Source organism: Lissotriton vulgaris, chromosome 7, assembly GCF_964263255.1.
Source record: "Lissotriton vulgaris chromosome 7, aLisVul1.2, whole genome shotgun sequence".
NCBI lineage: Eukaryota > Metazoa > Chordata > Amphibia > Caudata > Salamandridae > Lissotriton > Lissotriton vulgaris.
The window spans coordinates 677,032,994-677,057,484 of record NC_141695.1 but is presented as its reverse complement, the minus strand read 5'-3'; the positions used below and the strand labels follow the sequence as shown (position 1 = coordinate 677,057,484).

The window sequence follows — 24,491 nt, the reverse complement described above, 5'->3', positions numbered from 1 at the left end:
CCACTTTTTTGATGACCCCTTGCAGTTTTTCAATGGTGACATGATTCCTTTGGGTATCTTTTTTAATGTCCTTATAAAAATTCTTAATGGAGCTCAGTACTTCGCTCAGCGAGGGCTCGGCCATTGCTCCTGAGCTCCGTCTATTTCCAGTTTGTTTTTGATTTCTCCCTTCTGCCTCATCCAGGGTGCACTGATTAAGGTGTTCTGCTTCTCCCGATAATTTTAAGGTTGGACTTTTTCGTATGGGTTTAAGTCTTGCTCTTGCCTGGTCAGTGTTGCTACCGGGATCTGTAGTCTCTTCATTTGTAGCGTTACATCTTCTTTTGTCTCTTGCCCTTTTTTTTCCAGCTTTTTCCTTGAGTTCGTGAGTTGACAGGTTTCACTGCATTTTTTAGACTCATTGGAGTCTACAATCTCCGAAGTTGCTGCATCTGGTATTTGTTCATCATTTATATCACTTGGTTCGCTTGTTTCGTTAGAAGTGGACATCCCCGTTTCATATAGGTCTGAGTCTGAATCCGATTCCTCGGAAAGTACGTTATTTCCTAGCTGTAGCATTGTCCCAGGGGAAGATATTTGCATACGGGGAGAGAAAGAGGTTTGCTCATGGCTCAATACTTCCCTTGAATAATTAGGGAGGTTCTCTCTTTTCTTAATTTGCTCGCTTTGCTCGATTGTGGTTGCAATTATAGTTGTATTTATAGGTATAAGAGTCCTACTATCATCATTTCCCAGGATTGAGTCTAATATCTGATTTCCTGATTTCGGGCCTTGGACCTTTTTTTCCACCTCCACACTGATTTGCTCCAAAGGTGCACCAGAGTCATCCCCACAAGTACCGCTCACATTGCATGCCAGGTTGCTCTGCAGTTTTTCATTTATTGCAGAGTTGCTTGGTCCTTCTTTGGCTAGCGGACTAAAGATGTTAGATATCCTAGGCTGTGAAGAAGCTGGGAGTCCAGTGTTTTTGGCGGCAGCTTTCAGATTTTTTATCGTTTGTAGCCTCTGCCCTTTTTTAGCCATTAGTTCCATATTTGCGTTGTCCTCTGTATCCTCTGTATCTCTCCCTTTCTCTTTCTGTTTCAGTTTTCCCTTTTCCTTGTCTTTTTCTGGGTTTTTATTTTTATTTTTATTTTTATTTTTATTCTTGCCTCTCTCGTTATATTCAGTACTCTCCGCGTTATTTTCCTTAGCTTTAGAACCTCTAGTTTCAGGTCGCCTTTGTATGTCCTTAGTTTTCTGCGGGGTAGGGTTTTTTGCGCTTTGAATGCTTTTGGTGTCTTCCCATCTCCCCAGATTTTCCGGACTCTCTGTGTTCTCTGGGATTTCAAGGGTCTGTACCTGGGTCTGTACCTGCCTCTCCAGTGTATCTTGCATATCTTGAAAGGCCAGGGCTTCCCCTTCTCCTCTTTCTTGAATAAGCTGTGATTGGCTTTGCTCTGGTTGTGTCCCTACTCCGTTATTCCCAGCGATATACCCAGCCATACCCTGCATTTGTATAGGTACTTGCACATGGCTCTGTAGTCGGTTTTGACCCTTTGCTTTTCTGGAGAGATCTAGTGTCTTTCCAAATGAGCTTTTATTTAATAGATCTGTTAAAACTGTCCAGGCCCTTTTTTTCGACACAGTAATTGATCTGCTATGACTCTTAATGGTGTTCCAGTTTATATTAGTTGCATGGATTTTGAATTGTAGCTTGATCGTGATCGCAAAATTAGGGGTGAGATCTGGATCTGGATCTGATAGGGGACCCCTCCACTTCTCTACTTTCTCCTCTGTTCCTGTTCCTATTCCTGATCCTATATCTGTACCCCGCTCCTGTTCCTGCTGTCGTTGTGTTTGTCGCCTGCTTGGCTGCATCCTCGTTTGTTCTCTTTCGCCTTCGCCTCGCATTCGCAATTGCTACTACTTTCTTTCTTTCTTTCTTTAGGTGATTAGCTCTTGGCTCTGCTATTGACCCTGCGCTCCGCGCCCCTGATGTGTCTCCTTGGCAACGAGGCACGCAAGGCATGCGGGGCTTTAAAATGTCTGCTAGCAAGTCAGCAGATGGCGAGAGAAGAGAGAAGGTTGATGGCAGGTGTAAAGAGCAGTGAGCTGACGATATGGCGCCAAGAGCTATGAGCGCACTAAACAATGAGCAAACAATGAGCAATGAGGAACCCAAGCAGAACCAAGACAGGACCGAGGTAGGCGGGCGGAGAGTTCGATGAAAATTAATTGAATCTCTCAGTTTCTCACCCAAGAAAAACACATAACGCCAATCATTTAGCTGCAGTTTTAGTTCACTGTGCACAGTAGTCGCTATAAGAGCTGTAGGCTGCCCTGCTCTGTTCGGGCGTCATGAAGCTTAGGTCAGAGCTCCCACCGCAGCTCAGATAGGTTTATACAGGATTTCAGTCAAAGGACTTTTCAAGCAGAGGGAGAAAGTTAATTATCTTCGAGTTATCTTCAAATATTGTATCCTCAAATATTGAAATGTCTTTTATTCATGATGATCTACACTCTATATTCTGTAATTCAGTAATAATCACCATCGACTGCAATCTCCACCGCCTTATCAGCTTGCAGATTAATACTCACAGTTCTGAGGCTGACGGCTTGTCGGAGGGTGGTTTGTAACTACAATTGCAGTCTCATGCCTCCTTCTCTGTGTGTAGCCATGTAGCCGTAGTTGTCGTAGTAGCCGTAGTAACTGTGATTATAATAATAGTACAGTAGCTGTAGCTCCCTCTGTCCTGGATCTTCAGCTCACTTGTTCGCCGTTTTTTTTTACAATCTTATTGTACACTCAGCCCCCAGCTCCGTCCTTTGCCGCAAGCTCAGTTTCTATTTCTGTTTTCTGTTTTCAGGAACAAACTGCCCTGCAATACTGCAGCACGTCGTGTCCTTATCGTGTATCTCCAACATGAGTAAATTGCATGGGTAGCACAAGATGATAGGGCCAAAGGGCCAAAGGCTCACGGAGCGATCCTGCTGCGACCTCTCACTCCAACGCCATCTTGCCTCCTCTGCTGTGATTTACTTGCTAATGTGATTTCTGCGCAATTGATATTACCTACACCTCTGAATGTTTTTATGCATCATGTGTTTTGCTTATTTCCCTTTGCTATGTGTTATATGCTTAGGTGATTGCTTTTCCTTCTATAGCTCCTGCTATTAAGGTCCTGGTTCCCTGCGAAATTTTCCTACGGTAGTTAGGGTTGCGTAGGAGGTACTTACCCTTTACCAGTAATTACTGGTTGTGTGCTACATGTACTATTTTGATGCTACAGTTATTATAGGTTCTATGTGCTAAGTGTTATACCTACAAGTATAATTATTCCTACAAAGTGCTAATTACAACAAGTGCTAGTTCTAAAAGTGCATATCCCTGACAGTGGTCCAGGTGGCCCTGTCCTGTACATAATCCCCTGTAAATTCTGCCCGTACCTGTTGGCACATTGTAAAGTGTGTGTTTTTATCTAATGTGTTTTACTATAATACAAAGGCTATTTTTTATATAACCTTGTGTGGAGTTTCCTTTGTGGTGGGCCTTGGGTGTTGTTGCTGGGTGCGCGCGCAAACGCTTTACACATCGCCTCCGAGATTAGCCTTGCTGCTCGCATCATGTTACCTAGAGGGTGAGCAGGGGTTATCTTGGTGTGTAACTCCCTTGCCCTGACTTGGGAATGATGATCTCTGACTGACTTTGGTGCGAACCTTGGCCAGCCAGGGACCCCGTTTCTAACAATGGGCGTGTCTGGTAGAGTTTGGAAAGGGACTGACCTCTCCTTTTAAACCTCTCTCTCAGATGATGGGTGTGCATAGTAGGATGTGGGGAGGGACTGCCCTCTCCTTCCAAACCTCTCGCTCAGATAATGGGTGTGTGTAGGAGGGTGTTTGGAGGGAATTGCCTCTCTGCTGAAACCTCTCTCTGTAATTATAGGAATGCATAGTAGAGTGTGGGAGGGGGCTGGGCTCTACTTTCAGACCTCTATCTTAGATGATGGATGTGCATAGTAGGGTGTTTGGATGTGCCTTAACTCTGCTCACAACTCTTCTCAAACTAATGAGCATAAATGGTACAGTATGATAGACACTATCTGCAGTAACACTCCTTATGCCGAATCTGGCAAAAAGCCAGAGTTTGCTCGAGAAAGAGTGTTGTTTGGGATTCGGTGTAATTCTGTTGAGAAGTTTTCGAGAAATTAAGGTTAAAAATGTATAGATATTCCAGGCCACAGAATATTCGCATTAGTACCATGAAGTATTGTGGTACTGCGAGCGCAAAACATGCAAAATGATTGGCTGGCGCAACATGAAGAGAAGGTTGCACCGGCCATTTTATGACTCGGAGGCTCAGGCCCTGTTTTAAAGCGAAAAAACAAATGGAGGTAAGGGCACCTCCTTGTATTGTTGAGGAAGTACCACAGTACTGCGGCACCAAAATAAACAAGGGGAGCATGGAGAGTTGCAATACCATGGGGGTTGGCCAGCACCAGAAGAGAGTTGGCTGCCCACAGAGCGTAAGGCGCAGGGCCTGACTTTGTTTAATATGGTAAATAAATATTACTTCATGCTAAAAAAAAATTTAAACAAATCCCTGAAAAAATTTAAGGGTAAAGTGATATAGTGTAGTGAAACTATCAGTTAAAAGCATACATTTGAAACTAGAAAAAAACACTGACATTGCACCAGTTACATCTAACTGTAGTAACTCATGCCCTCGCTATACACTGCTTATGACTTCACATCACTCATGACAAATTCTATTACATCATTGCTAACATCAATGCAACATCGAAAACGTCATTGATTGACATTGTGCATTGTGGGGGGGAGACATCAAAGTCACTGGCAATGAAAATACTGAAACAGAATAAATTTCTATACATTTATATTTTGAAGTACAAGCATGGAATGAACTGCTTTCCCAAATGAATTGTTTGTGCTTCAATTTAAAAGCTTACAGGTTCAGGGACTCATAAGGAATGCATTGGCAAGCTAGCAGGGGCCTAATCACCACTTGCCCTCCAGTTAGCACCATTACTAGCTTTCACATGCCAACCCCAGGGTTCAGTGCTATGGTGTTTTTCGGTATCTGAGCACTTCAGAATAAATAATGTAAGTGAAATATTCATTGACCACATCGCAATGTGGGTCTCTGGGTCAAATCAGTGTACCTGGCAAGACCTACTTGGCTTGGGGTAGCAAAATGAACGCCTGGCTTGTGCTTTCTAAGATATCCTGTTGTTTAAGTTGTTTGAGTTTTGTACTATAAATGTGTAATTTATTTACATTAAGGAGAATGCAAGAATTTAGGAAGTGTTCCAATAGTATGCATTACGGTTAATATGAATGCAAGGTAGCTTTCTAGTTAGGAGACAGATATGAAAATCATTTTTGAGTTTGCCGAGGACTATAGAGATGTTGGAAAAAGGAAGGATTGATACCTTTTCAAGATAAACTAAAACAATATCAGCTTCCGCTTGGGCAATCAAGGGGGTGCAGATCACTTGCAAATACATTTATCCAAGTGAGTGCCAGCCCGTATCCCTGGTGAATTCCAAAAGAGACAAATATAGTGCCCTCTTGACCATAACTCAACTGCCAAAAGTTCCTTTGAGCGCAATGATCATAATCATTCTGAGTTCCAAATGCAGTACTAGATCAGCTTCCCAAAGAAGGGACTTATTGACAGAATGAAACCCAGCTAACGTAAACTCATTAAAAAGCCACTTGCCTAAAAATGAACAAAAACAGTCAAAACTTCTGTTTGATTGTGTTAACCCCTTGCCTAAACTCTCCATGCACTTGGATAATTATTTTCTACGGATCTAGGCATACCTGGATGTGCCTCGACAAAACCTTAATTATAAAATGTTAAACAAATGAGTGAAGGAATTTGTTTTTAATGAAAAGGCACTTTAAGGTCCATCTTCTTAAAAAATTATGCTACAACATCACCCTGAAATATGATAAAGATGTATGCCCCCTGCCCACATTACTTCCACTTGATATGCAATATTAGGGTCTGCAAAATGCACCAGCCACTCTGTCTTGCTAATCATTAAGTAAAATCTAAGATTAATCTTTTCATCCTCAAGATGTCAGGAGCCAAAACTCAGCACAGCCTGTTTCAATACCCCTATGAAAAGATATCCAAAGGTAGAGTAAAGGCCTCCTTGTTTGTTATGATCATATAGGAAATCCAGAGAGCAAGGACTTTGCATGGGTACTAAAGGATCCTCTTCTAGATGCAATACCTTCTTTTTCACCTACTGGCCATTCCATGTTCATTTAGGGATAAGCTCAATTTGGCTTTGTAGAGGCATTTAGTAAAGGGTTCTCTGCTGTAACTCATGTAACACCTTGATTATTAAAGTAGGGCACATATAAGTAGAGAAGATCTGAGTTGTTCCAGCCTTGTAGAAGCTTTTGCCTTGAGTCTTCTTAGTTCAGAACAATGATAACGGCGATCTTCATCAGATGGAATTTTGCCTCCCTTCTAAGAGAATAAACAATGAATGATGGTAATAAGAAGACTACAGGAGGAAAGGAAGAAAATGATCTGAAGAGGAAAAATAAATTAGGTCAGAAAAACATCCTAACAAACTTGCACAACAATCTACAATGTTATAATAAGCAAACAAGAACATATCCAGTAGGACAAATATATTAACCAAGAGTTAGTAAAAAGGTAATGCAGGTGCGATTGAACTGGTATTCATGAGCTAAATCCATGCTAAAAATAGTAGATGAGATTTTTATGAAACATAAATTCTATATCAGTGCTATTTACAATCATGTGCAGCAGAGCTCAAGTAAACTGCTTTTCCTGCTTTCTGCTAAAGAGTAAATTTTCCACTTTTTCATACAGCCTAACAAAAAGCATGAATGGCTAATTGTTCTTCTCAAATTTATATTTTGAAAGTTCTCACCGGGGACAACTAGCAAAATAATGTTCATCTAACTGGAACAAACACGCACAAGTCAGATTTCTGTGTTTAAAGAACACCACAACAGAAAATATAACATTCATTGTCAAAGAATGGACAGATAGCTCTTTAGTTAGCAAAATGTAAATTGTGCTGGCACATATACTGCAGAAAGGATCAAAAAGACCAGGTTGTGGTCTTGGGGTATTCAAAAACTTGTGTAAGGACGGTGGGATTTAATGTGTCCTGTCACCTCATCCTCCAGTCATTGTTTCCATTTCACACCTTCATATATCCCAAGAAAAGAAAAGTTAGAAAGTTGAACTGAATGGCCAGCGGCACTGACAACAAAATGATCTCCAACAATAAGATCAAAGGAAAGCTTGGTGTTGCAGGCAGGGGAAAGAGTGTTAGTGCAGGTAGAATAGCAGGTATAATGGAATACAAAGGACTGGAAAGCTGGCTGGAGCCATTGGGACAGCTGTGATTGTAAGGATGATGGTTGCAGACAACTCTTTCATGAAGATTTGAGAGATGAAATTAAGGCAAATAGGCTGGAAATTATCAGGAGAGATATATATGATGGACTTCAGTGACATTGGGAACAAGATGCAATCCTCTCTATGCGACCTCACCACTAAAATCGGGGGGATCTCACAGGAAACCACGGAACTACAGCAATGGGTGGTAGAGGTGGAGGAGTCAACCACTAAAATGACAGTTGCAGTGGAAAAGCACGATGACCAGCTGACTGCACTACAGTTAAAAGTCGAGGATTTGGAAAACAGGCAGAGACGATCTAATCTAAGATTATTTGGTATACCGGAGAGATCCGAGGGCTCAGACCCGAGGGCGTACATTGTAGGGGTACTCCAGAAGGCTTTTCCCGATTTGGCAGATTGGGATTGGGACTCGCAAATCCAGCCGGCCCACCGTCTGCCTTTGTTTCAAAGAAACAGAGAGAATCAGTTTCCACGTCCCTTTCTAATTTATTTTGGCAACTTTCTTTTGCGCCAGTCGGTCTGGCAGAGAGCCCGCCCTAACTCTCCAATAGCTGTAGGGGAGTTCTCGTTTTTTGCACGATCAGACCTAAGCAGGGACACCATGGATAGGAGGTGGCAGCTCCGTAAATTGATGGACCCCATTAAGTCTTGTGGAGGACAGGTGTTCCTCCAAGAACCCGCCCGCCTTCAGGTTACTAGCAAACAGGCGGACACATTTCCTTAATGATGCTAAGGAGGCAGAGGCTTACCTCTCTAGTATCAGCTCTAGCCAGAGCCAGACTTAAAATAACTACAATTGGCCCTAAGGGTGGTGATTAATCTATCAAAAGAGAGGAGGGGGGGGAATAAAAAAAAAAAAAAAGAAAGAATACAAACACATAATTTTTTTAAGAAACAGGATTTAGCTTAGAGGGCTTAATAGAGGGCCACCCCTCAGTATATGATAAATGTTCACTTAGTTCCATTCTTATTTAACTCTTGCTTAGTATGCACAATGATGTTTACAAGGGGGGGGCAGGAGCCTCTCAGGGTGATCCACCACACGAGCTGCCTCACCAACGCCAGCTGTAGCTGGGGGGTGGTTCTTCCCCGGCTGGGGTGAGAGCCAGGGGGGTGGGAGGGGGGTGAGACCCCTTCTCCGCAGGTTGGGGGCTAGGGGAGGTGGGGAGGGGAAAAAAACACTTAAAATGTGTTTGCAGGCTGACAGGGGATGAAGAATCTGATAAAGACATCAAAACACTGTTTATTGAACGGTTTATTGGCTGTGTTAGTTGTTTGAGGGACCAAGACCTATTATTTGATTATCCGAAGCTGGTTTAGATTTTTCTGCTACTTTATAAATGCATGTAATAAAATGTCTAGCTTGGAATGTAGCAGGGCTCAACAGTAAAATCAAAAGATCTTTGGTCTCAGAAGAGCTAAAACTACACAATCCCCATTTTTTTTTCGCCGAAGATAGAGCAGACACCCTAATCTCTAATATCCGGGGGCATGGCAACAAATTATACAACCAGCCACAAGATATACTTGAGCAATTTGCCGATTACCACAGAAATCTATATACCCCAGACAACTCTGTAAACTATGATCTAATCGGGGAATATGTTGAGGAATATTCATTGAACACAGAGAACATCTCAGGCATGGGCTCACTGTCCGACGACATAACGTTGGCAGAATTACACCAGGCCATCAACTTCCTGCCTATCGGAAAAGCGGCAGGAGAGGATACAATACCTCTGGATCTATACAAAGCCTGTAAAATGGAATTGGAACAGCTACTGCTGGAAGTTATGCAATCAATTGGGCTAAATGGAAAGGCTCCCAAATCTTGGAACAAGGCAAAAATATTTTTTTTTTTAAAGAAAGATAAGCCCAAGGAGGAGAGAGGGTCATATCGACCCATCTCCCTGATAAATACTGATGCAAAAATATTCGCAAAAATCATTGCACTTATACTAGTCCCTATCATGCCCCAAATCGTTAACCCACAACAACATGGGTTTATCTCCGGGAGAGATACTACGACACATGTAAACATGGCCATCACGGCATTTGATGTTGCGGAGACAGAGTCCACCCCACTCGGCATGATCTTATTAGACGCTGAAAAAGCTTTTGACCGAGTGGGGTGGGACTATCTCTGGAGCGTGCTGTCTAAAATGGGTTTCGGGGGGAACTTCCTGAAGGGTATACAGGCACTATATGATAATCCCACCGCCTGCATCAGCTACGGGGGTTTGACTTCTTCAGAATTTCCAATTATGCGTGGTACCCGTCAGGGCTGTCCCCTCTCACCTCTTTTATTTGCCCTTTTGTTAGAACCTTTTCTGCTTGCCCTTCACTCCCAAATCTTGATTGTACCTTTTAGCTCCGGCTCACAGGAGCTGAAAATGACAGCTTATGCGGACAACATTGACGTTTATAAGTCCGACATCGCTGAAGCATTGAAAGGGATCTCTATAGAGGCTGGGAAATTCGGGAAGGTGTCTGGCTATAAACTTAATCCACAGAAGACACAAGTCATGGCCAACTACTCCCCTGCCGTGGTTGTCCCCGAGATCTGCAAAGATGCTATCTACTTAGGGGTCAAAATAACGGCCAAAATACAAGATATTAACAATATAAACTACAACAAGCTGATCAAACGAACTATTCTACTACTAAAAAAGTTGAACAGATTGCCCTTGAATCTGATTGGTAGAATTAATCTCATAAAGATTGCCAAAGTTTGTCTATTTATTTCGATCCATCCCACTGGCACTAAATAATCAGTTTTTTCAACATCTAGATGGAGTTTTGAGTAGCTTTATATGGGGCTACAAAAAGTCGAGAAGGTCATTATAATTGCTAAAAAATTATACAAAGGAGGGAGGGCTTAACTTTCCAGATTTTAAATTGTATTTCTGGTCTGCGTTCTTTACACGTTTGCGTTCCTTACTTCACGGAGAAAGAGCTCTATTTTTTCACTTTTTTATGTTGAAACAAGACTCACATTTGTTTTTGCTTAGAGTTAGTGACCCGAAGTACTACAAGAGGGTGAGATTCAAGACCGCTAGAGACATTGTTAGGATCTGGAGCAATGTACTAACATTCTGCAAAACATCTTTTTTTCATCCAAAGCTTCCGTTATGGGGGAACCCAGGTCTTCCGGCTATCTTTACGGATAATACCACTCACAATTGGGCGGCGCTTGGGATTAGGGTTTTGGTGGATTTGTATGGCATGCAAGGGTTCTTGGAATTTAATACGCTCAAACGGATATATGACTTACCGGAAGCCACAAGATACAAACATCTACAGATACACGATTATTTGATTAATAAAAAAAAGATCCAAAATGTTACTGAATGCGATGTATGGACCTGTCTATACTCAAACAAGAACAAATCAGTTATAAGTGAGGCATACAAATCACTCAGTAACTTTAAAGTGAATGATGGTGCTAAACTAGCTGCGAAGTGGGGCACTCAATTGGGCTTAAATATTACCCCGAAACAAATCGAGCATTCTCTGTCTAATATCAATAACCTTGTACGGTCATCCAGCCTTAGGCTCCAACAATTCAGAACAACCTGCATGCTCTACTATACCCCTGAAAGAATTTCTAGCTGGTCCCCTAACGCCGTTTATAGCGATCGCACTAAATGCCCTAAATGTGTAGCCGATGCAGCCAATTTAGTACACATGCTGTTCTCAGGCCCCAAACTTTGGGGGGACATACAGAATGTTCTGAGAATAAAGAATATTTTGCTACCTACCTTCACGGCTGCTTCGGTTTTACTAGACTCCTATCCCCTGTCATCTCCACAATCTGCTTTAGTTACTATACTCATGTCTTGTGCCAAATTAACCCTGGCCAGAGCCTGGACCTGTACGGAATCACCGACGGTTTGGGACTGGTGGGCATTAGCAACAGAGATACATGCCATGGAGCTAGCCCTAGCAAATCTCAGGGGAACACGCTCACTGATTAAATTTAATAGAAACTGGGGAACCTTCCTAGAGTAAAACTCTGCTCAATGTTGTACAATTGTTAATTTTCTCCCTTTTTTTATGAACGTGTAAAGAAATCTATTTTTATTGACTGATTATGAATTTGGAATTTTCTCATTGTCTTTATATATTAATTCATTTGTTATATAACATACTTACCTTGATGTCCTTTAATACATGTATGAATTTATCTACGTCTTTTTTTTGTCAGCTTGCTAACAATAAAAAAAAATTAAAAAAAAAAAAAAGGGAAGATGGGTGAAGGAGGGGACAGGTATTTTGGGCATCAGTGGAATCAGAGGAGAGGAGCAAGGAGATTAAACAATACATGTATTAGGAAACTGACTCATCACATTTATCTATTTTAGAAGTATAACACAGTGAAATCAAAAGCTGCTACTGCAGAAATACAAGTGTATTTGCTTCCCCAAACCAGGGTGAGGTTCAGGTATATCCTATCCTTTATTACGGAATTACACAAAAGTACAGTGCCTATTCGCATACCCATAGGAGGTTGCTGCACTATATTTGGTTTGTACATTTGGTTTACACATGTACCTCCTGAGCTTAACTCATAATACACTTCCAAAGAGGTGGCACACATCATGTAATTAAGGTTGCTTGAATACTGCAATATTGTGTTATTTTGTTAACACCCAAAAAAATACTCCAGAGAGACTCTTAAACACTTCATCAGCTAGGTAAAGTATTTACAATCGTGATGATTTAATAGTAATGCAAATAATTTCAGATGATGAATTATTAGATGCATCTGCCAAACTAGATTAGCTTTATTGGCAACTATGCACTACGAGCCAGATGTACAACCCTTTTTTGCAGCCGCAAACGGAGATCCCCCCGTTTGCGGCCACAAAAAAGGGTGAGCACAAATGCTATTTTGTGAGTCACTGACTCCCAAAATAGGATTTGCAACTCTAGCTATTAGAAAGGGGTGTCCCTTCCTAATAGCGAGTCAATATGCTATGTACTGATGTTTTGTGGCTGCATTTGCGGCCGCAAAACACTTGCAGTTTACCACCTACTTCAAGTAGGGGGTAACCACCCGCAAAGGGGAAGGGGTCTCCTTCCCCTTGGTGAGTATGTGGGAAAATATTTTTTAAGAGCAGTCAGTGGTCCCAGAGACCACTGCCTGCCCTTAAAAAAATGAAACTGAAAAGTTTAATTTCTCTTTTTTAAATGCATCCGTTTTCCTTTAATGAAACATGGGCTGCATTTAAAAAAAAACTGCGTTATTAAAAAAGCAGTCACAGACATGGTGGTCTGCTGACGAAAGCAGGCCACCATCCCTGTGAATGCTAGCCAATCCTAAAGGAGTTGCAAATTGCGCCTGCCTCATTAATATTAATGAGGCATGCAATTTGTGAACCATTAGGAACCGCAAACAGTGTCCGAGACACTGTTTTGCAGTCCAATTAGCGAGTTGCAAATTGCGAGTCGCAAATTGCGAGTCGCAAATGTGAAGCAATTTGCGACTCACTAATTAGCGGGTCGTACATCTGGCCCCTAGTATGCTATTCACAGTTCAAGTGAAGGCATGTAGAAACCTAGCAACAAAGGATTAATGCAAAAAATACCAGGGATTGTGCAATGATTTTTTTGGGTAGCAAGGTTTTGCAAAGTTCCAAATTTATTTTGTTTGCAAAGTTTTTTTTTATTCACAATGTAAAGCGAAACCATTTTCACTCTTAATTAACCCTGCTAAGATAAGAGAAATGCATGCTGATTTTTTCACCTCGAGTTTACTATTTGCAACATAGATTGTCACAATAGTAATAGTTTGCACTTAAATATGTTAAAGAAAGCTAAACAACCTTAGCCTGGTTGTGACCTTTTACAAAGAAATTTGCAAACGTTGCAAAAAAGTCTTAGGAACTTTACCCACCCCTATGTATCGTATTCCGTGCACATCACTATTATATGCATGTAATTGTCTACAAAATATTACGGTGTACTAACCTGCAGAATAAGTAAAATCATTCAGTGCCATATTTACATTTACTAAGCAAAAAAGGACAATTTCAAAGTTGTATTTCTAGCAATTGTACACAAAATATTTTAAACACACTGCTTGGCAAGCTTTTCTTGCAATAAAAAGGAGAAATAACAACAACTGGCTAAATGTATCATGGCTCAGGCCCTTGGAGTGACTGAGTATGGCTATTTATATTTGAGTTGCTTTCTGCACAAGAGCCAAGGATTTATAAGGGTGTCACACCTATGAAAAACAAAACCGAAATAAAAGCACTCATGGCTATAATAGAGTGACGGTCACACAATCCTACTCTCTTGGACAGTAGTGTGTTTCCTACCTGCTTTTACTGACCCTGGCTTAGAATAATCCAACAGCAGTAAGTATGTTAGTGTATTTCAAGTTACAATGCATTCTCAAAATCTGTATGGAATACCTTTATTTTGAAGAGGCATCGTGTTGAAGAACAGGGAAACAATAACAATATATTTGCATAAGAGCACTCAACAAGACTGCACAGCACACAACCAATCCTGGAAATACCAAATGAAAGAGCTTTGCTCCCACGCTAAAGCAATGTACTGTTCTATAGCCAATACTGTATTTGTGTTTTATCGCAGCATCCTATAGTATTAACTTCAAGGCTATCTTCTCAGGGTAATTAAATCGAGGTCCACAAATATATTAACCTTAGGTACTTCAATCAATAGTCCAACACAGCCCCATTTATCTTGGAGTGGTTAAAAAGTGGAAGAGTAAAGGAGAATGCACCACCATTTATTCAATGTCACACATTTGTGTTTTTCTTTCAACATACCATGAGGTAGTCTAGATAAAACTAGGTATTGTGAAAGGATTTCTAATTTTTATGTGTGAGCTGGGGTTTTCATCTTCTATCCAGTGAGTTTTGCAATTTAATACCACATTTTTGGTTTTGTTCAATGCTAAGTTTCTGATAAATCAGGTCTAGGCTGTGCTGTAAAAATACTACATACATATATACATACATACATACATACATACACTATCACGCTGATGAGCTAATGTTTTCAGCATCAGAATCACATGGCCAATGTTGAAATCTTTAGTAAATGACCATCAGCAATTTCTCTAAAACTGATACTTTTCATAACTTGCATAGAGAAACCAAATTAAATTCTTATCCAATTCTTCCACAATAAGCACCGCTTATTTGCATGTATATTCATGTTTATTTGTTAGCCAAAACAATTCAAACGTCAATGATACTTGAAAGAACCATAAACATTGATGGATTATAGAATCATAGAAATACATAGAACAATCATTGAACATTATGTAACATGGACCAGAAAGTAAGAATTGGAACGGGTCACCGGGTGCAGTTGTGTGAATTTCAATAGCAAAGACAAACGACAATAGTATTTATACCTATTACAATACAGAAGTAGCAGTATACATGCTTACAATATTTTAAGGCTTTGATAGACAGATATCAATTGTTATCTTCTAGTACCAGGGGATGGCACTTTGCTTGTTTTAAATCACTGTAGTGAGATGAATGCTCTGATGACTGCAAAACAGCTGCACATTTGAAGGATTGTGAGTGGTATCAAATATGAGACAATAATTAACAAAAAAGTAGAAAAGACTTTTGGAAGAAAAAGTATTGATAGTTTATGAGATGAAAAGATCAAATGGAGCACATTATGGGTTACCAGATTTGATTACTCAGATGTGTTTATGGGTGATATGGTGAATTAATGGAGCAGATCCAACTAAGGTTAAGGTTGCGGTTGGGGTGGTTGGAACCGTAAATAGTGAGGTCACAGTTTCTTAAATAGCATTGGGTTTGGAAGTAGGATGTGAAATCAGTTGAGAGAGAAGAACGTATAATCGGTGTATGTGATTGAGAGTAGACTGTTTATTATGTAATGCAATGTAATAAAGAACACAAAGAGTAGCCTGGCAGAGTACCCTGGCGATTAGTATTGTCAGGGCAGAAGTTTTAGAACCTCTGAGATTCAGAGGGACAAAGAGTGAGGGAAAATTCTGAGAAGTCTGCGTTTAGAGCTATAGACGGAGACTATTCTATAGCTTTGCAGTTAGATAGAGGTGAAGATTGGGTTTGTGCTTGCAAATCATTGTCTGTGAGTGATGGGATAAGTTTGATAAGTAACTTTCATGGTTTGGGTGAATGTCTGAGATTTTTGTTGGTCTCATTCTTGCCCCATTTCCCTTATGAGTGCTCCCGTTTGGGTTTTCATGGATCGAAGATTAGACAAAATCTGGGTTTGTGGGCATGAGATAGTGAGGAGGAAAGGAACGCAATGTGAATCAAATGCGTGTTTCAGGGCTTTGCTAAATTAGTTGCATGATTTAGTTTGTTGCAAAGGGGTTAAGATGGAGAATTGGAGTGAATCTTGAGAATGACTCCTTTTAGAAACAGGAGCCAAATTTGCATATGAGGAGAGCAGGAGCAATAGTGACCACAATCTGCAAGATAGTATGGAGAAGCTGGTTGACTGAAGTCTCAATGATAGGTAGAGACTGAGTCAGTGTGTTCGATATTAATATTGACTCCAATACAAATGACCACTTTAACATTTGCTTTTGATCCCACAAAACAAATTAGAAAGAACTCTTCGCAAACGTATTTACCAATTACAGTGATTGCCTTCTTCCAGTTTCGATTTCACAGGTTTCTTGCTGCTTACCTTTCAGGTGTTTCTGTCCAACCTGTTGAATATTGCAAGAACAATAAGGATTTTTAGGGGCATTATGACTGGGTCAGTAAAACACAGCTGCCCCTGAAAGTCCCTCATTTTTCTTGCTGTCTTTGGTTCCTCTTCAACTGTTTTGTCTTGGAGTCAGGTGCGATGAATCATATTTAAAAACCATATGGTCATTTTTGTGAGAGGCAAACAACGAGGCAACGCACCGCAACAGTAGCTCCCCATACTAGTCTTTCAATTTAACATGCAACTGACCACCCAATAGGAGATGAAGCTAACACCACATTTTAAACTGCCTAATTAATTCAAACGTAAATAAAAAAAAAGTGCTCAATAATAGAAGATTCCATGGTTTAACATTCACCCAAAGCAATCTGTAGCTTCTAAATGAGACATAATAGTACAGTCAGTTACATTCGCTCTTCATCCCACCCAGAACACCCCACAGATTATTATACTAGTGCGTGTTTTCAATTGTTCTGATACATTTTCCAAACTAACCTGCATTACTGTATAGAATACTCTTTAAATAAAGGCGCGAATAAACTGTATAAGATCACAAAAAACTCAAAGGACAGAAACACAGACAACAGTGCCACTCTAGGATTTCATTTTCGTGCGCCGACTGTAGATCACGTTGTAGGGACCCATGGTTGGTGCTCCTGTAAAAAAGGGATTCTTGTATAAGATACAGAGCCACATTCAACTTTTTTCACAATTTAAAGCATGCACAGTTCATCCTACTAGTGTTCAGCTTCAATCAGTCCCCCTTCCTGGAGGCTACATTACAGCCCCAGAGGATCCACGCAATATATCACGATTCAGTTACCTTCTGAACGAGGCTGAGGTCTGTAAGTCACCAGTGCATGGACTACATGTGTTAATGATGACTCTGTATAGTGCCATTCATATGTAGGCCAAATAAAAGGGACAGTTAAACAACACGCAGTCTTTCAGCAATCGTATGTGTATTTGTCTCACTCACATTTTAGTTTGCTATCGTTTGTGATCAAATATATTCTTCTTCAAGTAGCTCTACTATAAATAGTGATGGTTCTACCTCTAGAGAGGAAACAGGTTTTTACATTTAACAATGTGTGAAAGATAAATTAAAGTAAAGAGTTAAGAAGGTCGCACTTGTTTCATTTTCTTGCATTGTGACTGATTGCACAGAATAATGTCGGAATGGGAAATTCGGGACTTTTAGGAACAAGAAAGAAGGAATGTAATAATGTGTTGAACTCGGCCTGGCTATGCATCTTCTTGCAAAATGGACAAGCATAGTGAATACGGGCCTATTGGGAATACTTACATGCAATAATTGGCAAGCTCCTGAAAAGAGGGAGTTCATATCTGTATAAAGTTTAGTAAGGTGAAGGATTCGTTTCAGCAATCAGAATCCGCACAGAGGAACAGGGAGAGGGTGCTGAGAGTAGTGGAGAGATTTCTATATCCGTTCATCTATTTTGTGAAGATTGTCTTATTGTTATGAAACAGTCAGAACTGTAATGTTTCATGTTAGGAAGTGGAACATATTTTCTCTCTCCCTTTTGACCCAGGTTTTAAGAGCCAAGCAGTGAATCATTTTAGATATGGGAAGTCACACTAATGTCCTTAATGTTATGTCCCAGACGGGGAAAATCCACTCCGTGGTTGTGTGGTGCTTCCAATGAACGGTGTGTATTCTTTGCTTGTTCGTGTCTCCGTCCCATTTCCCATATGTATGAACTCTCAGGGTGTCAGTTTGAGCATACATGATATTGAAAGAAGTCCAGGTGGGAGAATCCCATAATATGAAGTCTTGGGTGACTCATGGTATGTAGATTTTAACTGTTGTGATATGCACACAGGTTTTGCTCCCATGGTGCGCACTGTGGGGCTTACTTACAAGCCCCTTGCGCCACCCGTCGTCACATTTCTCATGTTAAAAATGACGCAGAAGTGGTGCAAGAGGCTTGTAAAAAAAACCCTGTCTACTCTTGTTTGGTTTATGCATTTGACAATCTTTTGTCTAAAACGTGGCGGACAGCGGGTCATTGGGAGAGTATGCTTGAGCTGTGCAGGACTTATAGTTGTCGATGGTAGGTGACACCGAATAGGTGAAGTGTATAATCATCACTTTCTGTTTGTTTTGTCCAAGAGTTTATTTCAAGTGTTTCAGTTGCACTGACTTTCTTGGTCCTGTCTGTTGTGCCAGAATATATTGTTTGTAACATATTCATTGATCAAATATAGGGGCATATTTACAAGAAGTAAACGCCACCAGAATGTCACTTTTTGTGACTTTCTGGTAACATTAAGTCCTTCTCCTTATTTATAAGACGGCGTTAAGCCACTAAATGCCGCCTTGTAAATAACGCCCCAATTCATGCAGCACTTAGCGTGAAAGGGACGGGCAATTGGTGTTGCATTGGGTGTTCCACTGCAACACCCATTGCTTTTAACACTGCCCCATATTACAAGGTATGGGGCTGCACCAAAAATAAGACCACGAAATACCTGGTCTTAAACAGGGGATATGAGGAGAAATGTTTAATTTCTCCTCTTATATTGTTCTTTCCACAGATGCCACATTCTGTAGCACACATGGATAGAGCAAATCCCCTGTTAAGATTGTTTATGTACAGGAAGGTGTTCCTTCATCCCCTACAGCACAAGCACCCTACAAAATGGCACTAGGGTGCCTGCACTGGTGCTAGGCAGCTTTTCAGCTACAGCGCAAGATGAAAAGTATGAGGCTTTGTAATAATGTCACATCCTTGCATTTTAAAACTGTCGGAGTGCTGCGTTACCAATTTTGGAGTAACACCGCGCTCCGCCAGTTTATTGTAAATATGCCCATAGTTTGTTTTTTGGGTGTAAGTTTCAATTCTATTGGTAACTACAGTACTGTGAGAGTTCACAAATAATTGATATCCATAACCAGAGGTTGTAGTATTCCCGTTCGCAAACCAGGAATGTGCAATTTGTACACTGACTGGTTTGTGAAAGGGAATGCAATTTTAGGATTTGTGACCACAAGAGAGTTTGGAACATCTGGTCCCATATTCCTTGTCTGCATGCATAATATGCTAAATTGACAGCTTCTTGTTTGGGTAAAGGGTCCAGCACTTTCAAAGAATGAAAAGACACAGAAGGATGTAATTAGAACAATTTCAACAAACAGTACAGTGTAATTGGATTGTTTATTAAGATAGAATATGTTTAAGCTGAAATATAAGTGCGAAAGGAAGAGTGTTCCTAAGAGCCAGCAAAGCAAACTAGGAGACAGCCTTAATAAAGGTGCAGTCTGTGAATGACACCTTCCTCACTGCAATATTTAGGGTGTTACGTGTGTGAATAAACAAGAAAGATCTAAATGGCATTATCAATAAAAAGATACATTATGCTATAACTAATATATAAGAATTCCATTGCATACTTAGTAGTGGTTTTGTGACGAATTCTGTGTAAAAACAATACAGTTTCACACCATAAAGCTTGAACGAGGATTGTGTGTACCACCAAGGAGGCGAAGGCAACATCTGAGACTGGGCATTTGCTTAACAATAGAATGGCTGGAACAACACAGAAGAAATGAGCTTAATAAATATGCAATAGAAAGATGAAAATGTTAATGGAGTTCAGCTCTCCGCTTAGTGACAGAACCTTAGTCGCAATCCAGAAGAAAGTATAAAAATATACACAATCATAATAAAAAGAATGAAAATATAACTACCTCAATACAGCGACTGAATCAACCACGACTTCAGCCCTTAACAAAAACATTTAGTGAGATGTGTGTTTACATCCATGTTTTGATGGTCACACACTGCCATGTAACTGCTTGGCATTAGTCTCCTTCATCATCCTGACCATGTATGGGAAATGGGCATGGGTGGTAGCTGACACATTTATCTACATCCAACTCATCCACTGAGACTAATAGTTGTACTGCTTTTTGCTTATTTCTGGGTGTACTAAGTAAATTCCAGTTTAGTTTAAAAAAATAATTGTAGAGTCTTTAAAATTCTGAATCTGGCATAAAAGAGCTAATCTGCTTTAACAGGTCTCAAAGTGGTGAAACAGTTTTCTTACACAGCATAAATGCACAGGTGCAAGACATTCTGGAATGGATTTGGTTACAGGAGCTAAGTGAGTGAAAGTGCAACCTAACACTACTAGAACAGTCTGGTTCAAAGTATAATCAGCTACAGCTGCTCCAAATGAAAAAAATTTAACATTATTACATACAGACATCTCAAGCCACAGCGGGATTCTGCGCCCAAACACACAAGAAAGCTGAAGGATGAGTTTCATCAGAAGGCCACCAAGCTCTCAGGTGCCTAGCATTAACCCTTGAATGTACAGTAGGGGATATTTATTTCTCTATAGCCGAGGATCAGATGTGAATCTCCCACACACCCAATTAAGGGCCTCTATATGAGTTGCATCATAAAATCCTGCGGTATCAGTGCATCTGGAATTACCAATACATGGGATACTGTAATTACAGCACTATTATGTCTTTGTGCCCTTGGAATGAGGAACAACCACTTCACTGATTTCTGCAGCTTTCCCCCTCATTTAAGTTACATTTCCACATCCACAATTTGCTAGGTGTTTACTGGCAAATGTAAAGGGGGAAATATTTAATGTTTGGCTTTCCTGCTGAACTTAATAATTGAAAACGCCTAATTACCGTCGCAACTTTTTATGCAGGGCTTAAGTAGCTGGTTTCTTGCTTCTTCTGAGCACAACAGTTCTGTAGTTGCAATAATGAAGAGTAAACTTGGAATCAAAGCTATAAAAAATTGTAATTCTTAAGATGCAGTTTAGAATGTGTCACTATAAAATCAATCTCTGTAATTTGTAATGTATAGTAATAAACAGATAGATTCCTGTTGTTCTCTGGTAAACTCCAACAGCACCAGTACCATAAACAAATGTACTTGACCATGCATCTATAAACGTACCATATACATTGTGGAAACATTTTTAAATCTATATTTTGTGCAATAAACAATAGTGAGTATTAGTAATGTGTACGCTGTATCCAATACGCAAATGTTGTATGAGTATGATTAGAGTTGAAACGAGTCTAAATGAGCTATTGAAGTGTGTTCATTACATCAGTTGTCCCACATTAATGCAAAATCTCAATCTTGGATAAAACGATGGTGATTCTGGTATTCACTTCTGCATTCCATCTCTCCCATCATGACTCCTAGCACATCTCCTCTCCTCATAAGCTCAGTGAAACAAAGACAGCTGGTGTAATGTTTTTTTTCCACTGTTATGAATACAAGGCTTTCAAAGAAACCTCTAGTGTTGCTGATATGTTCCAACATTCAAGGTCTTTCTGCTTTATTTCCATTGGGTAAACATGTTGTATTCGTTGTGCGAACTGATATTTTTTAAACGTTCCATATTTTGTTTGAACATCTCCAGATGGCAGAGCACGGAAGCTGCTGTATGCTTTTTTAAAGTGGGATATTGCTAATTTATTAAAACATTGACATTATTTTATTTTTTGCTTAAGAATTGTAACATATGACAATTCTACGATGAATGTCAGGTTTTAGCTAATTTGTTTAGTAAGAATTGTGTATAAGATCCTTTCGATTTTGTGAGTGAGACAGAAGATTTGGAACTTTCCTAGATGGTGATAGGGATGCGGTCTGACTTTTTTCTGATTTTACTATGCATTTGGGACTTAAGAATGATTCTTGTTTTTTTGACTACTCTATAATAACTCTGCATTAGAGCCTTTATGCAATTAATTCTGTTTCACTTTATTTTGATTTTTTTTGTAACAAAACTCTTCAGCTTTTTCTTCTTATCTAGAACTCAATTATTGAGTGGTTCCATTGACCTATTTTGATACACTGCCAAACTGATGTAGGGAATGGTGCCTTTTTGAGCAGTTATTTCTAATGGGAGAACAGAGTGAGTTAAATTATGGGGTTTCAGAGATCTGGGGTGTCGTGGAATATTGGAGTATGTTTTTTGCTTCCACAGCATGATTAACACCCAATGCATTGAACACAACACTCGTGCCTATTAGTAAAAAAGCAGACAACCACAGCAAAGCAAAATACAGCCCTTGCACTTGATGTAAACATTCAATTAATTTAAAATGAAAAGAATATTTGTAGAGGCACCTTAACATTTCCCGTGAAAGGGGCAGAATGCCACTAAAATAACCCATGGCATTACAAAGAGCAATAGCTCGTGGAAATGCAAGGATACCTGGCACATCCACCTCAAAGGTGAAGTAATAATAAAGTGAAATGCATATGAATGAAGGAATCTCAAACTACAGAAACACTGGACAACCTCAATGGGGTATAGCCTAATAATGAACTTCATCAAGAGCATTCTGTTGCGCAATACACACAACATAAGATCCACAAAAAGATCACAGGGAGCCATGGCCTAATAAAATACAATTCATATGTGCATTTAGATAGTATACCTCAGGTTCCATCACAAAGGCACACTTGGAATCTCTCTGCCACTCAAATGCAAGCTGCATGGCTATCAGGAGAGTTACAAATTCAATCAAACCCTATGTGGTACACAAGTGTCCGAGGTTGGGTTGAGGTCTCTGTGGCAAGTGGCAGTGAGCAATTTACAGTCTGGACAGATTTCTGCCCTTCCACCTCGATTGATGTATGTCATACCATACATGATTTAATCGGAGTTGTCTTTTCCTCTGTGTGCTTCTGTGCATTGGGCACAAATGGCAATCCAAGAGGTACTTTACCAGAGAACTGTTTGAAATATATGTCAGCATGACCTGGGCATTAACCAGAGCCTATCTTGGGCAGTGAGTCTATATGGCCATTTCGTTACCCTGTGCCAGCCTAGACAGCTCATATTATGTGTCCCTTTGTGAGGCTTAATGCAGACACCTCTTTCTAATCGTTCATGCCGTTCTGTGTGTGTGGAGTTGTTCTGGTGAATTGTCGCTGCTTCTATTGCCATATGATTCTCCTCTCACCCGCGAGCCACGTTTATGTTATTTCATCAAGAATTCAAGCAGTATGTTAATGTGCTATGCACAGGGCCTGCAGCATTTACTCTCCCAAACTGGTTTTGCAGGCTTTCTGTGTTTTGCCTGAATGGTACAGAAAGCGACATAATTCACCAGAATTAGCATTTCATCTTTTGTGCGTTCTTGGTTCTCAGCATCTTGATTCAATTGAATTGCCCCTCTGGTCACTCGCTTGTGGGTAGTGTTGGTTACTGGTTTGTGTCAGTGGCACTGGTGCTACTGGAGCTGGACAGGGTCGTAGCGGTCATAAGTGTTGCCTACGCTGCCTCGCGGGACAGGGTGTCATGATGTTCTCCAGAAGGATGATCCTGTTGTTATAATAGCGTGCAGCATTTTGGTCCTGGCTATTGGACCCCTCAATAGCCAGTGTGCAGTGTATGTAGTAAGAGTCGTTTGTGCACAGGAGGAAAGGGGCACCCTCACAGGTGGTCCCCACTCATATGTTTAGCTGAAGATTGTGATGTATAACAGAAGGTAGTTGGCGCATACGCTTGCACGCATTTTCCCTTTGTCCACCTACATATCTCTGTGTTACCCTCTGCTGTCATGTACCCCGAACCAGCATGCCCTACACAATGACAGGGAACAACAACCCCACACAGAGCAGAATGGATGAAAGCAGTTCCTGCATACCTGAGATATGGAGGAACATGTATGCACTTTGGCTTGGGGTAAACTTGGGGTCCGAATATTATTGCAACCAAAAGAACCATACATTTCCCGCAAGCGTTTGACCGAATTTCATAAACTGCATGGGCAACCACTTTATTTTCCCATCTCTACATGAACCTCACTGTTCTCTTCAATCTGAAGAAACGGAAGCGAAGGTTCTTGTGGCTACTCTCACTGCCTTCGGTATGATTGACCTCACCTGCTTACAGCTCCTTTTTGTTATTCACACTCCCCCTTCTGGTGGTCGGTCATGTACCTCTCAACGTAACATCTGCAAGAAAGAAAACAGAGAAAGGTGAGTGGTGTTAGCGCTGCCAGCAAGCACATCAGTGCATCATAAGTCATGAATTCCGAGCCATGTCCTAGCATCACAAGTCTTCAGAACTGACTTCAGCACTATTCAGAGTCCAGAGTCACCGCCCAGAAAGGCATAAGCACTAGTACACTTAGCAAAGCAAGAAGGGATTATGATCTACAATCAAAAGGCGTTGTAGTTTGGGAATACTGAACAGTAGGAACAATACAATTCTGCGCAAACGAATCATCAGGCATAGCTGTCAGGAAAAAAACATCCATCTGTAAGGGGCATATTTAGGAATTAACTGGCACATGCATCAACGTAGGCTTTTGCGATTCCTAAATAGCGATTCCTTAAAAATC

At 40.5% G+C, this 24,491-nt stretch overlaps 1 long non-coding RNA gene across 3 annotated transcripts in view; it reads right to left on the bottom strand.

Moving 5' to 3' along the window:
* Positions 1–4,895: 4,895 nt before the first annotated feature.
* Positions 4,896–24,491, bottom strand: part of LOC147702231 (uncharacterized) — a 282,095-nt gene continuing 262,499 nt past the window's right edge. For 2 of the 3 annotated variants that reach the window (XR_015297511.1, XR_015297510.1), the window contains 2 exons: positions 24,031–24,102; positions 13,047–16,782 (listed from right to left, as the gene is read on the bottom strand). This is a non-coding gene — a long non-coding RNA (uncharacterized LOC147702231). Of the gene's footprint in view, positions 6,551–13,046; positions 16,783–24,030; positions 24,103–24,491 lie in introns of those variants that run through there. The other variant, XR_015297512.1, reaches the window with a different exon arrangement.